The following is an 18,047-nucleotide window of genomic DNA, read 5'->3' as shown; positions in this document are numbered from 1 at the left end:
GATGCGTTTGCACCTCCACTGGAAAAGCCCACTTTTGCAACAAACATCAAATACCGCATCTGCGCGCTCGCAGAGGACCGTATGCGAGCCTGACAGGCTGCGCGCTCAAACCACCACGGGAGCAGGCCCCTCCTTCGTGCTCTCGGGAGGAGGTCATTAAATGAAAAAAAAATCACCCCACTACTCCATCCCCGACCCAGAAGTGCCCTGTCTGCTATAAAGAGGATAATTTTCGCGTTTTCCCTCGCTTACGGCCATACTACCCTGAGAACACCCGATCTCGTCTGATCTCGGAAGCTAAGCAGGGTAGGGCCTGGTTAGTACTTGGATGGGAGACCGCCTGGGAATACCAGGTGCTGTAAGCTTTTGCACCCACCTCCAATTCACAACACGATTCACTGCTCTTTCCAAAAATTTTGGCATTCATTCGTCATTCAACTTTCACTTATCCTGTGGTTTGAAATCGTTTCCTTCACGTTGATTTGACAGATCAACGTCTCTTTGGAATAAAATTAATGTCCAACAGAGGGAGCCGTCTGCACGGGGATCGGTCATGATAGCACTTGGACATGAAGCAGCTTGGGATTTCCGCCTGCTGGATGCCTTTGCACCTCCACTGGAAAAGCCCACTTTTGCAACAAACATCAAATACCGCATCTGCGTGCTCGCAGAGGACCGTATGCGAGCCTGACAGGCTGCGCGCTCAAACCACCACGGGAGCGGGCCCCTCCTTCGTGCTCTCGGGAGGAGGTCATTAAATGAAAAAAAAATCACCCCACTACTCCATCCCCGACCCGCAAGTGCCCTGTCTGCTATAAAGGGGACAATTTTCACATTTTCCCTCGCTTACGGCCATACTACCCTGAGAACGCCCGATCTCGTCCGATCTCGGAAGCTAAGCAGGGTCGGGCCTGGTTAGTACTTGAATGGGAGACCGCCTGGGAATACCAGGTGCTGTAAGCTTTTGCACCCACCTCCAATTCACAACACGATTCACTGCTCTTTCCAAAAATTTTGGCATTCATTCGTCATTCAACTTTCACTTATCCTGTGGTTTGAAATCGTTTCCTTCACGTTGATTTGACGGATCAACGTCTCTTTGGAATAAAATTAATGTCCAACAGAGGGAGACGTCTGCACGGGGATCGGTCATGATAGCACTTGGACATGAAGCAGCTTGGGATTTCCGCCTGCTGGATGCCTTTGCACCTCCACTGGAAAAGCCCACTTTTGCAACAAACATCAAATACTGCATCTGCGTGCTCGCAGAGGACCGTATGCGAGCCTGACAGGCTGCGCGCTCAAACCACCACGGGAGCGGGCCCCTCCTTCGTGCTCTCGGGAGGAGGTCATGAAATGAAAAAAAAATCACCCCACTACTCCATCCCCGACCCGCAAGTGCCTTGTCTGCTATAAAGGGGACAATTTTCGCGTTTTCCCTCGCTTATGGCCATACTACCCTGAGAACGCCCGATCTAGTCCGATCTCGGAAGCTAAGCAGGGTCGGGCCTGGTTAGTACTTGGATGGGAGACCACCTGGGAATACCAGGTGCTCTAAGCTTTTGCACCCACCTCCAATTCTCAACACGATTCACTGCTCTTTCCAAAAATTTTGGCTTTCATTAGTCAGTCAACTATCACTTATCCTGTGGTTTGAAATCGTTTCCTTCACGTTGATTTGACAGATCAACGTCTCTTTGGAATAAAATTAATGTCCGACAGAGGGAGCCGTCTGCACGGGGTCGGTCATGATAGCACTTGGACATGAAACAGCTTGGGATTTCCGCCTGCTGGATGCCTTTGCACCTCCACTGGAAAAGCCCACTTTTGCAACAAACATCAAATACTGCATCTGCGTGCTCGCAGAGGACCGTATGCGAGCCTGACAGGCTGCGCGCTCAAACCACCACGGGAGCGGGCCCCTCCTTCGTGCTCTCGGGAGGAGGTCATTAAATGAAAAAAAAATCACCACACTACTCCATCCTACCCGCAAGTGCCTTGTCTGCTATAAAGGGGACAATTTTCACGTTTTCCCTCGCTTACGGCCATACTACCCTGAGAACGCCCGATCTCGTCCGATCTCGGAAGCTAAGCAGGGTCGGGCCTGGTTAGTACTTGGATGGGAGACCGCCTGGGAATACCAGGTGCTGTAAGCTTTTGCACCCACCTCCAAATCACAACACGATTCACTGCTCTTTCCAAAAATTTTGGCATTCATTCCTCATTCAACTTTCACTTATCCTGTGGTTTGAAATCGTTTCCTTCACGTTGATTTGACAGATCAACGTCTCTTTGGAATAAAATTAATGTCCAACAGAGGGAGCCGTCAGCACGGGGATCGGTCATGATAGCACTTGGACATGAAGCAGCTTGGGATTTCCGCCTGCTGGATACCTTTGCACCTCCACTGGAAAAGCCCACTTTTGCAACAAACATCAAATACTGCATCTGCGTGCTCGCAGAGGACCGTATGCGAGCCTGACAGGCTGCGCGCTCAAACCACCACGGGAGCGGGCCCCTCCTTCGTGCTCTCGGGAGGAGGTCATTAAATGAAAAAAAAATCACCCCACTACTCCATCCCCGACCCGCAAGTGCCGTGTCTGCTATAAAGGGGACAATTTTCACGTTTTCCCTCGCTTACGGCCATACTACCCTGAGAACGCCCGATCTTGTCCGATCTCGGAAGCTAAGCAGGGTCGGGCCTGGTTAGTACTTGGATGGGAGACCGCCTGGGAATACCAGGTGCTGTAAGCTTTTGCACCCACCTCCAATTCTCAACACGATTCACTGCTCTTTCCAAAAATTTTGGCTTTCATTAGTCATTCAACTTTCACTTATCCTGTGGTTTGAAATCGTTTCCTTCACGTTGATTTGACAGATCAAGTTCTCTTTGGAATAAAATTAATGTCCAACAGAGGGAGCCGTCTGCACGGGGTCGTTCATGATAGCACTTGGACATGAAACAGCTTGGGATTTCCGCCTGCTGGATGCCTTTGCACCTCCACTGGAAAAGCCCACTTTTGCAACAAACATCAAGTACAGCCTCTGCGCGCTCGCAGAGGACCGTATGCGAGCCTGACAGGCTGCGCGCTCAAACCACCACGGGAGCGGGCCCCTCCTTTGTGCACTCCGGAGGAGGTTTATTAAATGAAAAAAAATCACCCCACTACTCCACCCCCGACCCAGAAGTGCCCTGTCTGCTATAAAGAGGACAATTTTCGCGTTTTCCCTCGCTTACGGCCATACTACCCTGAGAACGCCCGATCTCGTCCGATCTCGGAAGCTAAGCAGGGTCGGGCCTGGTTAGTACTTGGATGGGAGACCGCCTGGGAATACCAGGTGCTGTAAGCTTTTGCACCCACCTCCAATTCTCAACACGATTCACTGCTCTTTCCAAAAATTTTGGCATTCATTCGTCATTCAACTTTCACTTATCCTGTGGTTTAAAATCGTTTCCTTCACGTTGATTTGACAGATCAACGTCTCTTTGGAATAAAATTAATGTCCAACAGAGGGAGCCGTCTGCACGGGGATCGGTCATGATAGCACTTGGACATGAAACAGCTTGGGATTTCCGCCTGCTGGATGCCTTTGCACCTCCACTGGAAAAGCCCACTTTTGCAACAAACATCAAATACCGCATCTGCGCGCTCGCAGAGGACCGAATGCGAGCCTGACAGGCTGCGCGCTCAAACCACCACGGGAGCGGGCCCCTCCTTCGTGCTCTCGGGAGGAGGTCATTAAATGAAAAAAAAATCACCCCACGACTCCATCCCCGACCCGCAAGTGCCATGTCTGCTATAAAGGGGACAATTTTCACGTTTTCCCTCGCTTACGCTCATACTACCCTGAGAACGCCCGATCTCGTCCGATCTCGGAAGCTAAGCAGGGTCGGGCCTGGTTAGTACTTGGATGGGAGACCGCCTGGGAATACCAGCTGCTGTAAGCTTTTGCACCCACCTCCAATTCTCAACACGATTCACTGCTCTTTCCAAAAATTTTGGCTTTCATTAGTCATTCAACTTTCACTTATCCTGTGGTTTGAAATCGTTTCCTTCACGTTGATTTGACAGATCAACGTCTCTTTGGAATAAAATTAATGTCCAACAGAGGGAGCCGTCTGCACGGGGTCGGTCATGATAGCACTTGGACATGAAACAGCTTGGGATTTCCGCCTGCTGGATGCCTTTCCACCTCCACTGGAAAAGCCCACTTTTGCAACAAACATCAAATACTGCATCTGCGTGCTCGCAGAGGACCGTATGCGAGCCTGACAGGCTGCGCGCTCAAACCACCACGGGAGCGGGCCCCTCCTTCGTGCTCTCGGGAGGAGGTCATTAAATGAAAAAAAAATCACCCCACTTCTCCATCCCCGACCCGCAAGTGCCGTGTCTGCTATAAAGGGGACAATTTTCACGTTTTCCCTCGCTTACGGCCATACTACCCTGAGAACGCCCGATCTCGTCCGATCTCGGAAGCTAAGCAGGGTCGGGCCTGGTTAGTACTTGGATGGGAGACCGCCTGGGAATACCAGGTGCTGTAAGCTTTTGCACCCACCTCCAATTCTCAACACGATTCACTGCTCTTTCCAAAAATTTTGGCATTCATTCGTCATTCAACTTTCACTTATCCTGTGGTTTAAAATCGTTTCCTTCACGTTGATTTGACAGATCAACGTCTCTTTGGAATAAAATTAATGTCCAACAGAGGGAGCCGTCTGCACGGGAATCGGTAATGATAGCACTTGGACATGAAACAGCTTGGGATTTCCGCCTGCTGGATGCCTATGCACCTCCACTGGAAAAGCCCACTTTTGCAACAGACATCAAGTACAGCCTCTGCGCGCTCGCAGAGGACCGTATGCGAGCCTGACAGGCTGCGCGCTCAAACCACCACGGGAGCGGGCCCCTCCTTTGTGCACTCCGGAGGAGGTTTATTAAATGAAAAAAAATCACCCCACTACTCCACCCCCGACCCAGAAGTGCCTTGTCTGCTATAAAGAGGACAATTTTCGCGTTTTCCCTCGCTTACGGCCATACTACCCTGAGAACGCCCGATCTCGTCCGATCTCGGAAGCTAAGCAGGGTCGGGCCTGGTTAGTACTTGGATGGGAGACCGCCTGGGAATACCAGGTGCTGTAAGCTTTTGCACCCACCTCCAATTCTCAACACGATTCACTGCTCTTTCCAAAAATTTTGGCATTCATTCGTCATTCAACTTTCACTTATCCTGTGGTTTGAAATCGTTTCCTTCACGTTGATTTGACAGATCAACGTCTCTTTGGAATAAAATTAATGTCCAACAGAGGGAGCCGTCTGCACGGGGATCGGTCATGATAGCACTTGGACATGAAACAGCTTGGGATTTCCGCCTGCTGGATGCCTTTGCACCTCCACTGGAAAAGCCCACTTTTGCAACAAACATCAAATACCGCATCTGCGCGCTCGCAGAGGACCGAATGCGAGCCTGACAGGCTGCGCGCTCAAACCACCACGGGAGCGGGCCCCTCCTTCGTGCTCTCGGGAGGAGGTCATTAAATGAAAAAAAAATCACCCCACGACTCCATCCCCGACCCGCAAGTGCCATGTCTGCTATAAAGGGGACAATTTTCACGTTTTCCCTCGCTTACGGCCATACTACCCTGAGAACGCCCGATCTCGTCCGATCTCGGAAGCTAAGCAGGGTCGGGCCTGGTTAGTACTTGGATGGGAGACCGCCTGGGAATACCAGCTGCTGTAAGCTTTTGCACCCACCTCCAATTCTCAACACGATTCACTGCTCTTTCCAAAAATTTTGGCTTTCATTAGTCATTCAACTTTCACTTATCCTGTGGTTTGAAATCGTTTCCTTCACGTTGATTTGACAGATCAACGTCTCTTTGGAATAAAATTAATGTCCAACAGAGGGAGCCGTCTGCACGGGGTCGGTCATGATAGCACTTGGACATGAAGCAGCTTGGGATTTCCGCCTGCTGGATGCCTTTGCACCTCCACTGGAAAAGCCCACTTTTGCAACAAACATCAAATACTGCATCTGCGTGCTCGCAGAGGACCGTATGCGAGCCTGACAGGCTGCGCGCTCAAACCACCACGGGAGCGGGCCCCTCCTTCGTGCTCTCGGGAGGAGGTCATGAAATGAAAAAAAAATCACCCCACTACTCCATCCCCGACCCGCAAGTGCCTTGTCTGCTATAAAGGGGACAATTTTCGCGTTTTCCCTCGCTTATGGCCATACTACCCTGAGAACGCCCGATCTAGTCCGATCTCGGAAGCTAAGCAGGGTCGGGCCTGGTTAGTACTTGGATGGGAGACCACCTGGGAATACCAGGTGCTCTAAGCTTTTGCACCCACCTCCAATTCTCAACACGATTCACTGCTCTTTCCAAAAATTTTGGCTTTCATTAGTCAGTCAACTATCACTTATCCTGTGGTTTGAAATCGTTTCCTTCACGTTGATTTGACAGATCAACGTCTCTTTGGAATAAAATTAATGTCCGACAGAGGGAGCCGTCTGCACGGGGTCGGTCATGATAGCACTTGGACATGAAACAGCTTGGGATTTCCGCCTGCTGGATGCCTTTGCACCTCCACTGGAAAAGCCCACTTTTGCAACAAACATCAAATACTGCATCTGCGTGCTCGCAGAGGACCGTATGCGAGCCTGACAGGCTGCGCGCTCAAACCACCACGGGAGCGGGCCCCTCCTTCGTGCTCTCGGGAGGAGGTCATTAAATGAAAAAAAAATCACCACACTACTCCATCCTACCCGCAAGTGCCTTGTCTGCTATAAAGGGGACAATTTTCACGTTTTCCCTCGCTTACGGCCATACTACCCTGAGAACGCCCGATCTCGTCCGATCTCGGAAGCTAAGCAGGGTCGGGCCTGGTTAGTACTTGGATGGGAGACCGCCTGGGAATACCAGGTGCTGTAAGCTTTTGCACCCACCTCCAAATCACAACACGATTCACTGCTCTTTCCAAAAATTTTGGCATTCATTCCTCATTCAACTTTCACTTATCCTGTGGTTTGAAATCGTTTCCTTCACGTTGATTTGACAGATCAACGTCTCTTTGGAATAAAATTAATGTCCAACAGAGGGAGCCGTCAGCACGGGGATCGGTCATGATAGCACTTGGACATGAAGCAGCTTGGGATTTCCGCCTGCTGGATACCTTTGCACCTCCACTGGAAAAGCCCACTTTTGCAACAAACATCAAATACTGCATCTGCGTGCTCGCAGAGGACCGTATGCGAGCCTGACAGGCTGCGCGCTCAAACCACCACGGGAGCGGGCCCCTCCTTCGTGCTCTCGGGAGGAGGTCATTAAATGAAAAAAAAATCACCCCACTACTCCATCCCCGACCCGCAAGTGCCGTGTCTGCTATAAAGGGGACAATTTTCACGTTTTCCCTCGCTTACGGCCATACTACCCTGAGAACGCCCGATCTTGTCCGATCTCGGAAGCTAAGCAGGGTCGGGCCTGGTTAGTACTTGGATGGGAGACCGCCTGGGAATACCAGGTGCTGTAAGCTTTTGCACCCACCTCCAATTCTCAACACGATTCACTGCTCTTTCCAAAAATTTTGGCTTTCATTAGTCATTCAACTTTCACTTATCCTGTGGTTTGAAATCGTTTCCTTCACGTTGATTTGACAGATCAAGTTCTCTTTGGAATAAAATTAATGTCCAACAGAGGGAGCCGTCTGCACGGGGTCGTTCATGATAGCACTTGGACATGAAACAGCTTGGGATTTCCGCCTGCTGGATGCCTTTGCACCTCCACTGGAAAAGCCCACTTTTGCAACAAACATCAAGTACAGCCTCTGCGCGCTCGCAGAGGACCGTATGCGAGCCTGACAGGCTGCGCGCTCAAACCACCACGGGAGCGGGCCCCTCCTTTGTGCACTCCGGAGGAGGTTTATTAAATGAAAAAAAATCACCCCACTACTCCACCCCCGACCCAGAAGTGCCCTGTCTGCTATAAAGAGGACAATTTTCGCGTTTTCCCTCGCTTACGGCCATACTACCCTGAGAACGCCCGATCTCGTCCGATCTCGGAAGCTAAGCAGGGTCGGGCCTGGTTAGTACTTGGATGGGAGACCGCCTGGGAATACCAGGTGCTGTAAGCTTTTGCACCCACCTCCAATTCTCAACACGATTCACTGCTCTTTCCAAAAATTTTGGCATTCATTCGTCATTCAACTTTCACTTATCCTGTGGTTTAAAATCGTTTCCTTCACGTTGATTTGACAGATCAACGTCTCTTTGGAATAAAATTAATGTCCAACAGAGGGAGCCGTCTGCACGGGGATCGGTCATGATAGCACTTGGACATGAAACAGCTTGGGATTTCCGCCTGCTGGATGCCTTTGCACCTCCACTGGAAAAGCCCACTTTTGCAACAAACATCAAATACCGCATCTGCGCGCTCGCAGAGGACCGAATGCGAGCCTGACAGGCTGCGCGCTCAAACCACCACGGGAGCGGGCCCCTCCTTCGTGCTCTCGGGAGGAGGTCATTAAATGAAAAAAAAATCACCCCACGACTCCATCCCCGACCCGCAAGTGCCATGTCTGCTATAAAGGGGACAATTTTCACGTTTTCCCTCGCTTACGCTCATACTACCCTGAGAACGCCCGATCTCGTCCGATCTCGGAAGCTAAGCAGGGTCGGGCCTGGTTAGTACTTGGATGGGAGACCGCCTGGGAATACCAGCTGCTGTAAGCTTTTGCACCCACCTCCAATTCTCAACACGATTCACTGCTCTTTCCAAAAATTTTGGCTTTCATTAGTCATTCAACTTTCACTTATCCTGTGGTTTGAAATCGTTTCCTTCACGTTGATTTGACAGATCAACGTCTCTTTGGAATAAAATTAATGTCCAACAGAGGGAGCCGTCTGCACGGGGTCGGTCATGATAGCACTTGGACATGAAACAGCTTGGGATTTCCGCCTGCTGGATGCCTTTCCACCTCCACTGGAAAAGCCCACTTTTGCAACAAACATCAAATACTGCATCTGCGTGCTCGCAGAGGACCGTATGCGAGCCTGACAGGCTGCGCGCTCAAACCACCACGGGAGCGGGCCCCTCCTTCGTGCTCTCGGGAGGAGGTCATTAAATGAAAAAAAAATCACCCCACTTCTCCATCCCCGACCCGCAAGTGCCGTGTCTGCTATAAAGGGGACAATTTTCACGTTTTCCCTCGCTTACGGCCATACTACCCTGAGAACGCCCGATCTCGTCCGATCTCGGAAGCTAAGCAGGGTCGGGCCTGGTTAGTACTTGGATGGGAGACCGCCTGGGAATACCAGGTGCTGTAAGCTTTTGCACCCACCTCCAATTCTCAACACGATTCACTGCTCTTTCCAAAAATTTTGGCATTCATTCGTCATTCAACTTTCACTTATCCTGTGGTTTAAAATCGTTTCCTTCACGTTGATTTGACAGATCAACGTCTCTTTGGAATAAAATTAATGTCCAACAGAGGGAGCCGTCTGCACGGGAATCGGTAATGATAGCACTTGGACATGAAACAGCTTGGGATTTCCGCCTGCTGGATGCCTATGCACCTCCACTGGAAAAGCCCACTTTTGCAACAGACATCAAGTACAGCCTCTGCGCGCTCGCAGAGGACCGTATGCGAGCCTGACAGGCTGCGCGCTCAAACCACCACGGGAGCGGGCCCCTCCTTTGTGCACTCCGGAGGAGGTTTATTAAATGAAAAAAAATCACCCCACTACTCCACCCCCGACCCAGAAGTGCCTTGTCTGCTATAAAGAGGACAATTTTCGCGTTTTCCCTCGCTTACGGCCATACTACCCTGAGAACGCCCGATCTCGTCCGATCTCGGAAGCTAAGCAGGGTCGGGCCTGGTTAGTACTTGGATGGGAGACCGCCTGGGAATACCAGGTGCTGTAAGCTTTTGCACCCACCTCCAATTCTCAACACGATTCACTGCTCTTTCCAAAAATTTTGGCATTCATTCGTCATTCAACTTTCACTTATCCTGTGGTTTGAAATCGTTTCCTTCACGTTGATTTGACAGATCAACGTCTCTTTGGAATAAAATTAATGTCCAACAGAGGGAGCCGTCTGCACGGGGATCGGTCATGATAGCACTTGGACATGAAACAGCTTGGGATTTCCGCCTGCTGGATGCCTTTGCACCTCCACTGGAAAAGCCCACTTTTGCAACAAACATCAAATACCGCATCTGCGCGCTCGCAGAGGACCGAATGCGAGCCTGACAGGCTGCGCGCTCAAACCACCACGGGAGCGGGCCCCTCCTTCGTGCTCTCGGGAGGAGGTCATTAAATGAAAAAAAAATCACCCCACGACTCCATCCCCGACCCGCAAGTGCCATGTCTGCTATAAAGGGGACAATTTTCACGTTTTCCCTCGCTTACGGCCATACTACCCTGAGAACGCCCGATCTCGTCCGATCTCGGAAGCTAAGCAGGGTCGGGCCTGGTTAGTACTTGGATGGGAGACCGCCTGGGAATACCAGCTGCTGTAAGCTTTTGCACCCACCTCCAATTCTCAACACGATTCACTGCTCTTTCCAAAAATTTTGGCTTTCATTAGTCATTCAACTTTCACTTATCCTGTGGTTTGAAATCGTTTCCTTCACGTTGATTTGACAGATCAACGTCTCTTTGGAATAAAATTAATGTCCAACAGAGGGAGCCGTCTGCACGGGGTCGGTCATGATAGCACTTGGACATGAAACAGCTTGGGATTTCCGCCTGCTGGATGCCTTTCCACCTCCACTGGAAAAGCCCACTTTTGCAACAAACATCAAATACTGCATCTGCGTGCTCGCAGAGGACCGTATGCGAGCCTGACAGGCTGCGCGCTCAAACCACCACGGGAGCGGGCCCCTCCTTCGTGCTCTCGGGAGGAGGTCATTAAATGAAAAAAAAATCACCCCACTACTCCATCCCCGACCCGCAAGTGCCTTGTCTGCTATAAAGGGGACAATTTTCACGTTTTCCCTCGCTTATGGCCATACTACCCTGAGAACGCCCGATCTCGTCCGATCTCGGAAGCTAAGCAGGGTCGGGCCTGGTTAGTACTTGGATGGGAGACCGCCTGGGAATACCAGGTGCTGTAAGCTTTTGCACCCACCTCCAATTCTCAACACGATTCACTGCTCTTTCCAAAAATTTTGGCATTCATTCGTCATTCAACTTTCACTTATCCTGTGGTTTAAAATCGTTTCCTTCACGTTGATTTGACAGATCAACGTCTCTTTGGAATAAAATTAATGTCCAACAGAGGGAGCCGTCTGCACGGGAATCGGTAATGATAGCACTTGGACATGAAACAGCTTGGGATTTCCGCCTGCTGGATGCCTATGCACCTCCACTGGAAAAGCCCACTTTTGCAACAGACATCAAGTACAGCCTCTGCGCGCTCGCAGAGGACCGTATGCGAGCCTGACAGGCTGCGCGCTCAAACCACCACGGGAGCGGGCCCCTCCTTTGTGCACTCCGGAGGAGGTTTATTAAATGAAAAAAAATCACCCCACTACTCCACCCCCGACCCAGAAGTGCCTTGTCTGCTATAAAGAGGACAATTTTCGCGTTTTCCCTCGCTTACGGCCATACTACCCTGAGAACGCCCGATCTCGTCCGATCTCGGAAGCTAAGCAGGGTCGGGCCTGGTTAGTACTTGGATGGGAGACCGCCTGGGAATACCAGGTGCTGTAAGCTTTTGCACCCACCTCCAATTCTCAACACGATTCACTGCTCTTTCCAAAAATTTTGGCATTCATTCGTCATTCAACTTTCACTTATCCTGTGGTTTGAAATCGTTTCCTTCACGTTGATTTGACAGATCAACGTCTCTTTGGAATAAAATTAATGTCCAACAGAGGGAGCCGTCTGCACGGGGATCGGTCATGATAGCACTTGGACATGAAACAGCTTGGGATTTCCGCCTGCTGGATGCCTTTGCACCTCCACTGGAAAAGCCCACTTTTGCAACAAACATCAAATACCGCATCTGCGCGCTCGCAGAGGACCGAATGCGAGCCTGACAGGCTGCGCGCTCAAACCACCACGGGAGCGGGCCCCTCCTTCGTGCTCTCGGGAGGAGGTCATTAAATGAAAAAAAAATCACCCCACGACTCCATCCCCGACCCGCAAGTGCCATGTCTGCTATAAAGGGGACAATTTTCACGTTTTCCCTCGCTTACGGCCATACTACCCTGAGAACGCCCGATCTCGTCCGATCTCGGAAGCTAAGCAGGGTCGGGCCTGGTTAGTACTTGGATGGGAGACCGCCTGGGAATACCAGCTGCTGTAAGCTTTTGCACCCACCTCCAATTCTCAACACGATTCACTGCTCTTTCCAAAAATTTTGGCTTTCATTAGTCATTCAACTTTCACTTATCCTGTGGTTTGAAATCGTTTCCTTCACGTTGATTTGACAGATCAACGTCTCTTTGGAATAAAATTAATGTCCAACAGAGGGAGCCGTCTGCACGGGGTCGGTCATGATAGCACTTGGACATGAAACAGCTTGGGATTTCCGCCTGCTGGATGCCTTTCCACCTCCACTGGAAAAGCCCACTTTTGCAACAAACATCAAATACTGCATCTGCGTGCTCGCAGAGGACCGTATGCGAGCCTGACAGGCTGCGCGCTCAAACCACCACGGGAGCGGGCCCCTCCTTCGTGCTCTCGGGAGGAGGTCATTAAATGAAAAAAAAATCACCCCACTACTCCATCCCCGACCCGCAAGTGCCTTGTCTGCTATAAAGGGGACAATTTTCACGTTTTCCCTCGCTTATGGCCATACTACCCTGAGAACGCCCGATCTCGTCCGATCTCGGAAGCTAAGCAGGGTCGGGCCTGGTTAGTACTTGGATGGGAGACCGCCTGGGAATACCAGGTGCTGTAAGCTTTTGCACCCACCTCCAATTCTCAACACGATTCACTGCTCTTTCCAAAAATTTTGGCATTCATTCGTCATTCAACTTTCACTTATCCTGTGGTTTAAAATCGTTTCCTTCACGTTGATTTGACAGATCAACGTCTCTTTGGAATAAAATTAATGTCCAACAGAGGGAGCCGTCTGCACGGGGATCGGTCATGATAGCACTTGGACATGAAACAGCTTGGGATTTCCGCCTGCTGGATGCGTTTGCACCTCCACTGGAAAAGCCCACTTTTGCAACAAACATCAAATACCGCATCTGCGCGCTCGCAGAGGACCGTATGCGAGCCTGACAGGCTGCGCGCTCAAACCACCACGGGAGCAGGCCCCTCCTTCGTGCTCTCGGGAGGAGGTCATTAAATGAAAAAAAAATCACCCCACTACTCCATCCCCGACCCGCAAGTGCCGTGTCTGCTATAAAGGGGACAATTTTCACGTTTTCCCTCGCTTACGGCCATACTACCCTGAGAACGCCCGATCTCGTCCGATCTCGGAAGCTAAGCAGGGTCGGGCCTGGTTAGTACTTGGATGGGAGACCGCCTGGGAATACCAGGTGCTGTAAGCTTTTGCACCCACCTCCAATTCTCAACACGATTCACTGCTCTTTCCAAAAATTTTGGCTTTCATTAGTCATTCAACTTTCACTTATCCTGTGGTTTGAAATCGTTTCCTTCACGTTGATTTGACAGATCAAGTTCTCTTTGGAATAAAATTAATGTCCAACAGAGGGAGCCGTCTGCACGGGGTCGTTCATGATAGCACTTGGACATGAAACAGCTTGGGATTTCCGCCTGCTGGATGCCTTTGCACCTCCACTGGAAAAGCCCACTTTTGCAACAAACATCAAATACTGCATCTGCGTGCTCGCAGAGGACCGTATGCGAGCCTGACAGGCTGCGCGCTCAAACCACCACGGGAGCGGGCCCCTCCTTCGTGCTCTCGGGAGGAGGTCATTAAATGAAAAAAAAATCACCCCACTACTCCATCCCCGACCCGCAAGTGCCGTGTCTGCTATAAAGGGGACAATTTTCACGTTTTCCCTCGCTTACGGCCATACTACCCTGAGAACGCCCGATCTCGTCCGATCTCGGAAGCTAAGCAGGGTCGGGCCTGGTTAGTACTTGGATGGGAGACCGCCTGGGAATACCAGGTGCTGTAAGCTTTTGCACCCACCTCCAATTCTCAACACGATTCACTGCTCTTTCCAAAAATTTTGGCATTCATTCGTCATTCAACTTTCACTTCTCCTGTGGTTTAAAATCGTTTCCTTCACGTTGATTTGACAGATCAACGTCTCTTTGGAATAAAATTAATGTCCAACAGAGGGAGCCGTCTGCACGGGAATCGGTAATGATAGCACTTGGACATGAAACAGCTTGGGATTTCCGCCTGCTGGATGCCTATGCACCTCCACTGGAAAAGCCCACTTTTGCAACAGACATCAAGTACAGCCTCTGCGCGCTCGCAGAGGACCGTATGCGAGCCTGACAGGCTGCGCGCTCAAACCACCACGGGAGCGGGCCCCTCCTTTGTGCACTCCGGAGGAGGTTTATTAAATGAAAAAAAATCACCCCACTACTCCACCCCCGACCCAGAAGTGCCTTGTCTGCTATAAAGAGGACAATTTTCGCGTTTTCCCTCGCTTACGGCCATACTACCCTGAGAACGCCCGATCTCGTCCGATCTCGGAAGCTAAGCAGGGTCGGGCCTGGTTAGTACTTGGATGGGAGACCGCCTGGGAATACCAGGTGCTGTAAGCTTTTGCACCCACCTCCAATTCTCAACACGATTCACTGCTCTTTCCAAAAATTTTGGCATTCATTCGTCATTCAACTTTCACTTATCCTGTGGTTTGAAATCGTTTCCTTCACGTTGATTTGACAGATCAACGTCTCTTTGGAATAAAATTAATGTCCAACAGAGGGAGCCGTCTGCACGGGGATCGGTCATGATAGCACTTGGACATGAAACAGCTTGGGATTTCCGCCTGCTGGATGCCTTTGCACCTCCACTGGAAAAGCCCACTTTTGCAACAAACATCAAATACCGCATCTGCGCGCTCGCAGAGGACCGAATGCGAGCCTGACAGGCTGCGCGCTCAAACCACCACGGGAGCGGGCCCCTCCTTCGTGCTCTCGGGAGGAGGTCATTAAATGAAAAAAAAATCACCCCACGACTCCATCCCCGACCCGCAAGTGCCATGTCTGCTATAAAGGGGACAATTTTCACGTTTTCCCTCGCTTACGGCCATACTACCCTGAGAACGCCCGATCTCGTCCGATCTCGGAAGCTAAGCAGGGTCGGGCCTGGTTAGTACTTGGATGGGAGACCGCCTGGGAATACCAGGTGCTGTAAGCTTTTGCACCCACCTCCAATTCTCAACACGATTCACTGCTCTTTCCAAAAATTTTGGCATTCATTCGTCATTCAACTTTCACTTCTCCTGTGGTTTAAAATCGTTTCCTTCACGTTGATTTGACAGATCAACGTCTCTTTGGAATAAAATTAATGTCCAACAGAGGGAGCCGTCTGCACGGGAATCGGTAATGATAGCACTTGGACATGAAACAGCTTGGGATTTCCGCCTGCTGGATGCCTATGCACCTCCACTGGAAAAGCCCACTTTTGCAACAGACATCAAGTACAGCCTCTGCGCGCTCGCAGAGGACCGTATGCGAGCCTGACAGGCTGCGCGCTCAAACCACCACGGGAGCGGGCCCCTCCTTTGTGCACTCCGGAGGAGGTTTATTAAATGAAAAAAAATCACCCCACTACTCCACCCCCGACCCAGAAGTGCCTTGTCTGCTATAAAGAGGACAATTTTCGCGTTTTCCCTCGCTTACGGCCATATTACCCTGAGAACGCCCGATCTCGTCCGATCTCGGAAGCTAAGCAGGGTCGGGCCTGGTTAGTACTTGGATGGGAGACCGCCTGGGAATACCAGGTGCTGTAAGCTTTTGCACCCACCTCCAATTCTCAACACGATTCACTGCTCTTTCCAAAAATTTTGGCATTCATTCGTCATTCAACTTTCACTTATCCTGTGGTTTGAAATCGTTTCCTTCACGTTGATTTGACAGATCAACGTCTCTTTGGAATAAAATTAATGTCCAACAGAGGGAGCCGTCTGCACGGGGATCGGTCATGATAGCACTTGGACATGAAACAGCTTGGGATTTCCGCCTGCTGGATGCCTTTGCACCTCCACTGGAAAAGCCCACTTTTGCAACAAACATCAAATACCGCATCTGCGCGCTCGCAGAGGACCGAATGCGAGCCTGACAGGCTGCGCGCTCAAACCACCACGGGAGCGGGCCCCTCCTTCGTGCTCTCGGGAGGAGGTCATTAAATGAAAAAAAAATCACCCCACGACTCCATCCCCGACCCGCAAGTGCCATGTCTGCTATAAAGGGGACAATTTTCACGTTTTCCCTCGCTTACGGCCATACTACCCTGAGAACGCCCGATCTCGTCCGATCTCGGAAGCTAAGCAGGGTCGGGCCTGGTTAGTACTTGGATGGGAGACCGCCTGGGAATACCAGCTGCTGTAAGCTTTTGCACCCACCTCCAATTCTCAACACGATTCACTGCTCTTTCCAAAAATTTTGGCTTTCATTAGTCATTCAACTTTCACTTATCCTGTGGTTTGAAATCGTTTCCTTCACGTTGATTTGACAGATCAACGTCTCTTTGGAATAAAATTAATGTCCAACAGAGGGAGCCGTCTGCACGGGGTCGGTCATGATAGCACTTGGACATGAAACAGCTTGGGATTTCCGCCTGCTGGATGCCTTTCCACCTCCACTGGAAAAGCCCACTTTTGCAACAAACATCAAATACTGCATCTGCGTGCTCGCAGAGGACCGTATGCGAGCCTGACAGGCTGCGCGCTCAAACCACCACGGGAGCGGGCCCCTCCTTCGTGCTCTCGGGAGGAGGTCATTAAATGAAAAAAAAATCACCCCACTACTCCATCCCCGACCCGCAAGTGCCTTGTCTGCTATAAAGGGGACAATTTTCACGTTTTCCCTCGCTTATGGCCATACTACCCTGAGAACGCCCGATCTCGTCCGATCTCGGAAGCTAAGCAGGGTCGGGCCTGGTTAGTACTTGGATGGGAGACCGCCTGGGAATACCAGGTGCTGTAAGCTTTTGCACCCACCTCCAATTCTCAACACGATTCACTGCTCTTTCCAAAAATTTTGGCATTCATTCGTCATTCAACTTTCACTTATCCTGTGGTTTAAAATCGTTTCCTTCACGTTGATTTGACAGATCAACGTCTCTTTGGAATAAAATTAATGTCCAACAGAGGGAGCCGTCTGCACGGGGATCGGTCATGATAGCACTTGGACATGAAACAGCTTGGGATTTCCGCCTGCTGGATGCGTTTGCACCTCCACTGGAAAAGCCCACTTTTGCAACAAACATCAAATACCGCATCTGCGCGCTCGCAGAGGACCGTATGCGAGCCTGACAGGCTGCGCGCTCAAACCACCACGGGAGCAGGCCCCTCCTTCGTGCTCTCGGGAGGAGGTCATTAAATGAAAAAAAAATCACCCCACTACTCCATCCCCGACCCGCAAGTGCCGTGTCTGCTATAAAGGGGACAATTTTCACGTTTTCCCTCGCTTACGGCCATACTACCCTGAGAACGCCCGATCTCGTCCGATCTCGGAAGCTAAGCAGGGTCGGGCCTGGTTAGTACTTGGATGGGAGACCGCCTGGGAATACCAGGTGCTGTAAGCTTTTGCACCCACCTCCAATTCTCAACACGATTCACTGCTCTTTCCAAAAATTTTGGCTTTCATTAGTCATTCAACTTTCACTTATCCTGTGGTTTGAAATCGTTTCCTTCACGTTGATTTGACAGATCAAGTTCTCTTTGGAATAAAATTAATGTCCAACAGAGGGAGCCGTCTGCACGGGGTCGTTCATGATAGCACTTGGACATGAAACAGCTTGGGATTTCCGCCTGCTGGATGCCTTTGCACCTCCACTGGAAAAGCCCACTTTTGCAACAAACATCAAATACTGCATCTGCGTGCTCGCAGAGGACCGTATGCGAGCCTGACAGGCTGCGCGCTCAAACCACCACGGGAGC

General features: G+C 50.7%; 30 non-coding genes across 30 annotated transcripts; all 30 read left to right on the top strand.

Moving 5' to 3' along the window:
- The first annotated feature begins 246 nt into the window (after positions 1–246).
- On the top strand, positions 247–365 carry LOC127588249 (5S ribosomal RNA). Its single transcript, XR_007959021.1, has one exon. It is a non-coding gene; the product is annotated as a 5S ribosomal RNA (ribosomal RNA).
- A 479-nt stretch (positions 366–844) lies between these two features.
- On the top strand, positions 845–963 carry LOC127613347 (5S ribosomal RNA). The gene has a single exon (XR_007966163.1). It is a non-coding gene; the product is annotated as a 5S ribosomal RNA (ribosomal RNA).
- A 479-nt stretch (positions 964–1,442) lies between these two features.
- Positions 1,443–1,561, top strand: LOC127615358 (5S ribosomal RNA). The gene has a single exon (XR_007966902.1). It is a non-coding gene; the product is annotated as a 5S ribosomal RNA (ribosomal RNA).
- Positions 1,562–2,037: 476 nt separating this feature from the next.
- On the top strand, positions 2,038–2,156 carry LOC127612022 (5S ribosomal RNA). The gene has a single exon (XR_007965545.1). It is a non-coding gene; the product is annotated as a 5S ribosomal RNA (ribosomal RNA).
- A 479-nt stretch (positions 2,157–2,635) lies between these two features.
- LOC127613928 (5S ribosomal RNA) lies at positions 2,636–2,754 on the top strand. Its single transcript, XR_007966370.1, has one exon. It is a non-coding gene; the product is annotated as a 5S ribosomal RNA (ribosomal RNA).
- Positions 2,755–3,232: 478 nt separating this feature from the next.
- On the top strand, positions 3,233–3,351 carry LOC127612016 (5S ribosomal RNA). Its single transcript, XR_007965544.1, has one exon. It is a non-coding gene; the product is annotated as a 5S ribosomal RNA (ribosomal RNA).
- A 479-nt stretch (positions 3,352–3,830) lies between these two features.
- LOC127615911 (5S ribosomal RNA) lies at positions 3,831–3,949 on the top strand. The gene has a single exon (XR_007966991.1). It is a non-coding gene; the product is annotated as a 5S ribosomal RNA (ribosomal RNA).
- Positions 3,950–4,427: 478 nt separating this feature from the next.
- Positions 4,428–4,546, top strand: LOC127612015 (5S ribosomal RNA). The gene has a single exon (XR_007965542.1). It is a non-coding gene; the product is annotated as a 5S ribosomal RNA (ribosomal RNA).
- Positions 4,547–5,025: 479 nt separating this feature from the next.
- LOC127612014 (5S ribosomal RNA) lies at positions 5,026–5,144 on the top strand. The gene has a single exon (XR_007965541.1). It is a non-coding gene; the product is annotated as a 5S ribosomal RNA (ribosomal RNA).
- A 479-nt stretch (positions 5,145–5,623) lies between these two features.
- LOC127614974 (5S ribosomal RNA) lies at positions 5,624–5,742 on the top strand. The gene has a single exon (XR_007966768.1). It is a non-coding gene; the product is annotated as a 5S ribosomal RNA (ribosomal RNA).
- Positions 5,743–6,220: 478 nt separating this feature from the next.
- LOC127615352 (5S ribosomal RNA) lies at positions 6,221–6,339 on the top strand. Its single transcript, XR_007966899.1, has one exon. It is a non-coding gene; the product is annotated as a 5S ribosomal RNA (ribosomal RNA).
- A 476-nt stretch (positions 6,340–6,815) lies between these two features.
- Positions 6,816–6,934, top strand: LOC127612013 (5S ribosomal RNA). Its single transcript, XR_007965540.1, has one exon. It is a non-coding gene; the product is annotated as a 5S ribosomal RNA (ribosomal RNA).
- A 479-nt stretch (positions 6,935–7,413) lies between these two features.
- Positions 7,414–7,532, top strand: LOC127613924 (5S ribosomal RNA). The gene has a single exon (XR_007966369.1). It is a non-coding gene; the product is annotated as a 5S ribosomal RNA (ribosomal RNA).
- A 478-nt stretch (positions 7,533–8,010) lies between these two features.
- LOC127612012 (5S ribosomal RNA) lies at positions 8,011–8,129 on the top strand. Its single transcript, XR_007965539.1, has one exon. It is a non-coding gene; the product is annotated as a 5S ribosomal RNA (ribosomal RNA).
- Positions 8,130–8,608: 479 nt separating this feature from the next.
- On the top strand, positions 8,609–8,727 carry LOC127615898 (5S ribosomal RNA). The gene has a single exon (XR_007966984.1). It is a non-coding gene; the product is annotated as a 5S ribosomal RNA (ribosomal RNA).
- Positions 8,728–9,205: 478 nt separating this feature from the next.
- LOC127612010 (5S ribosomal RNA) lies at positions 9,206–9,324 on the top strand. The gene has a single exon (XR_007965538.1). It is a non-coding gene; the product is annotated as a 5S ribosomal RNA (ribosomal RNA).
- Positions 9,325–9,803: 479 nt separating this feature from the next.
- On the top strand, positions 9,804–9,922 carry LOC127612005 (5S ribosomal RNA). The gene has a single exon (XR_007965535.1). It is a non-coding gene; the product is annotated as a 5S ribosomal RNA (ribosomal RNA).
- Positions 9,923–10,401: 479 nt separating this feature from the next.
- LOC127614969 (5S ribosomal RNA) lies at positions 10,402–10,520 on the top strand. The gene has a single exon (XR_007966766.1). It is a non-coding gene; the product is annotated as a 5S ribosomal RNA (ribosomal RNA).
- A 478-nt stretch (positions 10,521–10,998) lies between these two features.
- On the top strand, positions 10,999–11,117 carry LOC127613140 (5S ribosomal RNA). Its single transcript, XR_007966078.1, has one exon. It is a non-coding gene; the product is annotated as a 5S ribosomal RNA (ribosomal RNA).
- Positions 11,118–11,596: 479 nt separating this feature from the next.
- LOC127612002 (5S ribosomal RNA) lies at positions 11,597–11,715 on the top strand. Its single transcript, XR_007965533.1, has one exon. It is a non-coding gene; the product is annotated as a 5S ribosomal RNA (ribosomal RNA).
- A 479-nt stretch (positions 11,716–12,194) lies between these two features.
- LOC127614959 (5S ribosomal RNA) lies at positions 12,195–12,313 on the top strand. Its single transcript, XR_007966764.1, has one exon. It is a non-coding gene; the product is annotated as a 5S ribosomal RNA (ribosomal RNA).
- Positions 12,314–12,791: 478 nt separating this feature from the next.
- LOC127613134 (5S ribosomal RNA) lies at positions 12,792–12,910 on the top strand. The gene has a single exon (XR_007966077.1). It is a non-coding gene; the product is annotated as a 5S ribosomal RNA (ribosomal RNA).
- A 479-nt stretch (positions 12,911–13,389) lies between these two features.
- Positions 13,390–13,508, top strand: LOC127612001 (5S ribosomal RNA). Its single transcript, XR_007965532.1, has one exon. It is a non-coding gene; the product is annotated as a 5S ribosomal RNA (ribosomal RNA).
- A 478-nt stretch (positions 13,509–13,986) lies between these two features.
- Positions 13,987–14,105, top strand: LOC127612000 (5S ribosomal RNA). Its single transcript, XR_007965531.1, has one exon. It is a non-coding gene; the product is annotated as a 5S ribosomal RNA (ribosomal RNA).
- Positions 14,106–14,584: 479 nt separating this feature from the next.
- Positions 14,585–14,703, top strand: LOC127611999 (5S ribosomal RNA). The gene has a single exon (XR_007965530.1). It is a non-coding gene; the product is annotated as a 5S ribosomal RNA (ribosomal RNA).
- Positions 14,704–15,182: 479 nt separating this feature from the next.
- LOC127611994 (5S ribosomal RNA) lies at positions 15,183–15,301 on the top strand. The gene has a single exon (XR_007965529.1). It is a non-coding gene; the product is annotated as a 5S ribosomal RNA (ribosomal RNA).
- A 479-nt stretch (positions 15,302–15,780) lies between these two features.
- Positions 15,781–15,899, top strand: LOC127613548 (5S ribosomal RNA). The gene has a single exon (XR_007966224.1). It is a non-coding gene; the product is annotated as a 5S ribosomal RNA (ribosomal RNA).
- A 479-nt stretch (positions 15,900–16,378) lies between these two features.
- LOC127614954 (5S ribosomal RNA) lies at positions 16,379–16,497 on the top strand. The gene has a single exon (XR_007966763.1). It is a non-coding gene; the product is annotated as a 5S ribosomal RNA (ribosomal RNA).
- Positions 16,498–16,975: 478 nt separating this feature from the next.
- Positions 16,976–17,094, top strand: LOC127613127 (5S ribosomal RNA). The gene has a single exon (XR_007966076.1). It is a non-coding gene; the product is annotated as a 5S ribosomal RNA (ribosomal RNA).
- A 479-nt stretch (positions 17,095–17,573) lies between these two features.
- LOC127611987 (5S ribosomal RNA) lies at positions 17,574–17,692 on the top strand. Its single transcript, XR_007965528.1, has one exon. It is a non-coding gene; the product is annotated as a 5S ribosomal RNA (ribosomal RNA).
- The last annotated feature ends 355 nt before the right edge of the window (positions 17,693–18,047 follow it).

The sequence above is a fragment of the Hippocampus zosterae genome, chromosome 1 (genome assembly GCF_025434085.1).
Source record: "Hippocampus zosterae strain Florida chromosome 1, ASM2543408v3, whole genome shotgun sequence".
NCBI classification, from domain to species: Eukaryota; Metazoa; Chordata; class Actinopteri; order Syngnathiformes; family Syngnathidae; genus Hippocampus; species Hippocampus zosterae.
The sequence above is the reverse complement of the archived record's forward strand: the minus strand, read 5'-3'. Positions and strand labels throughout refer to the sequence as shown.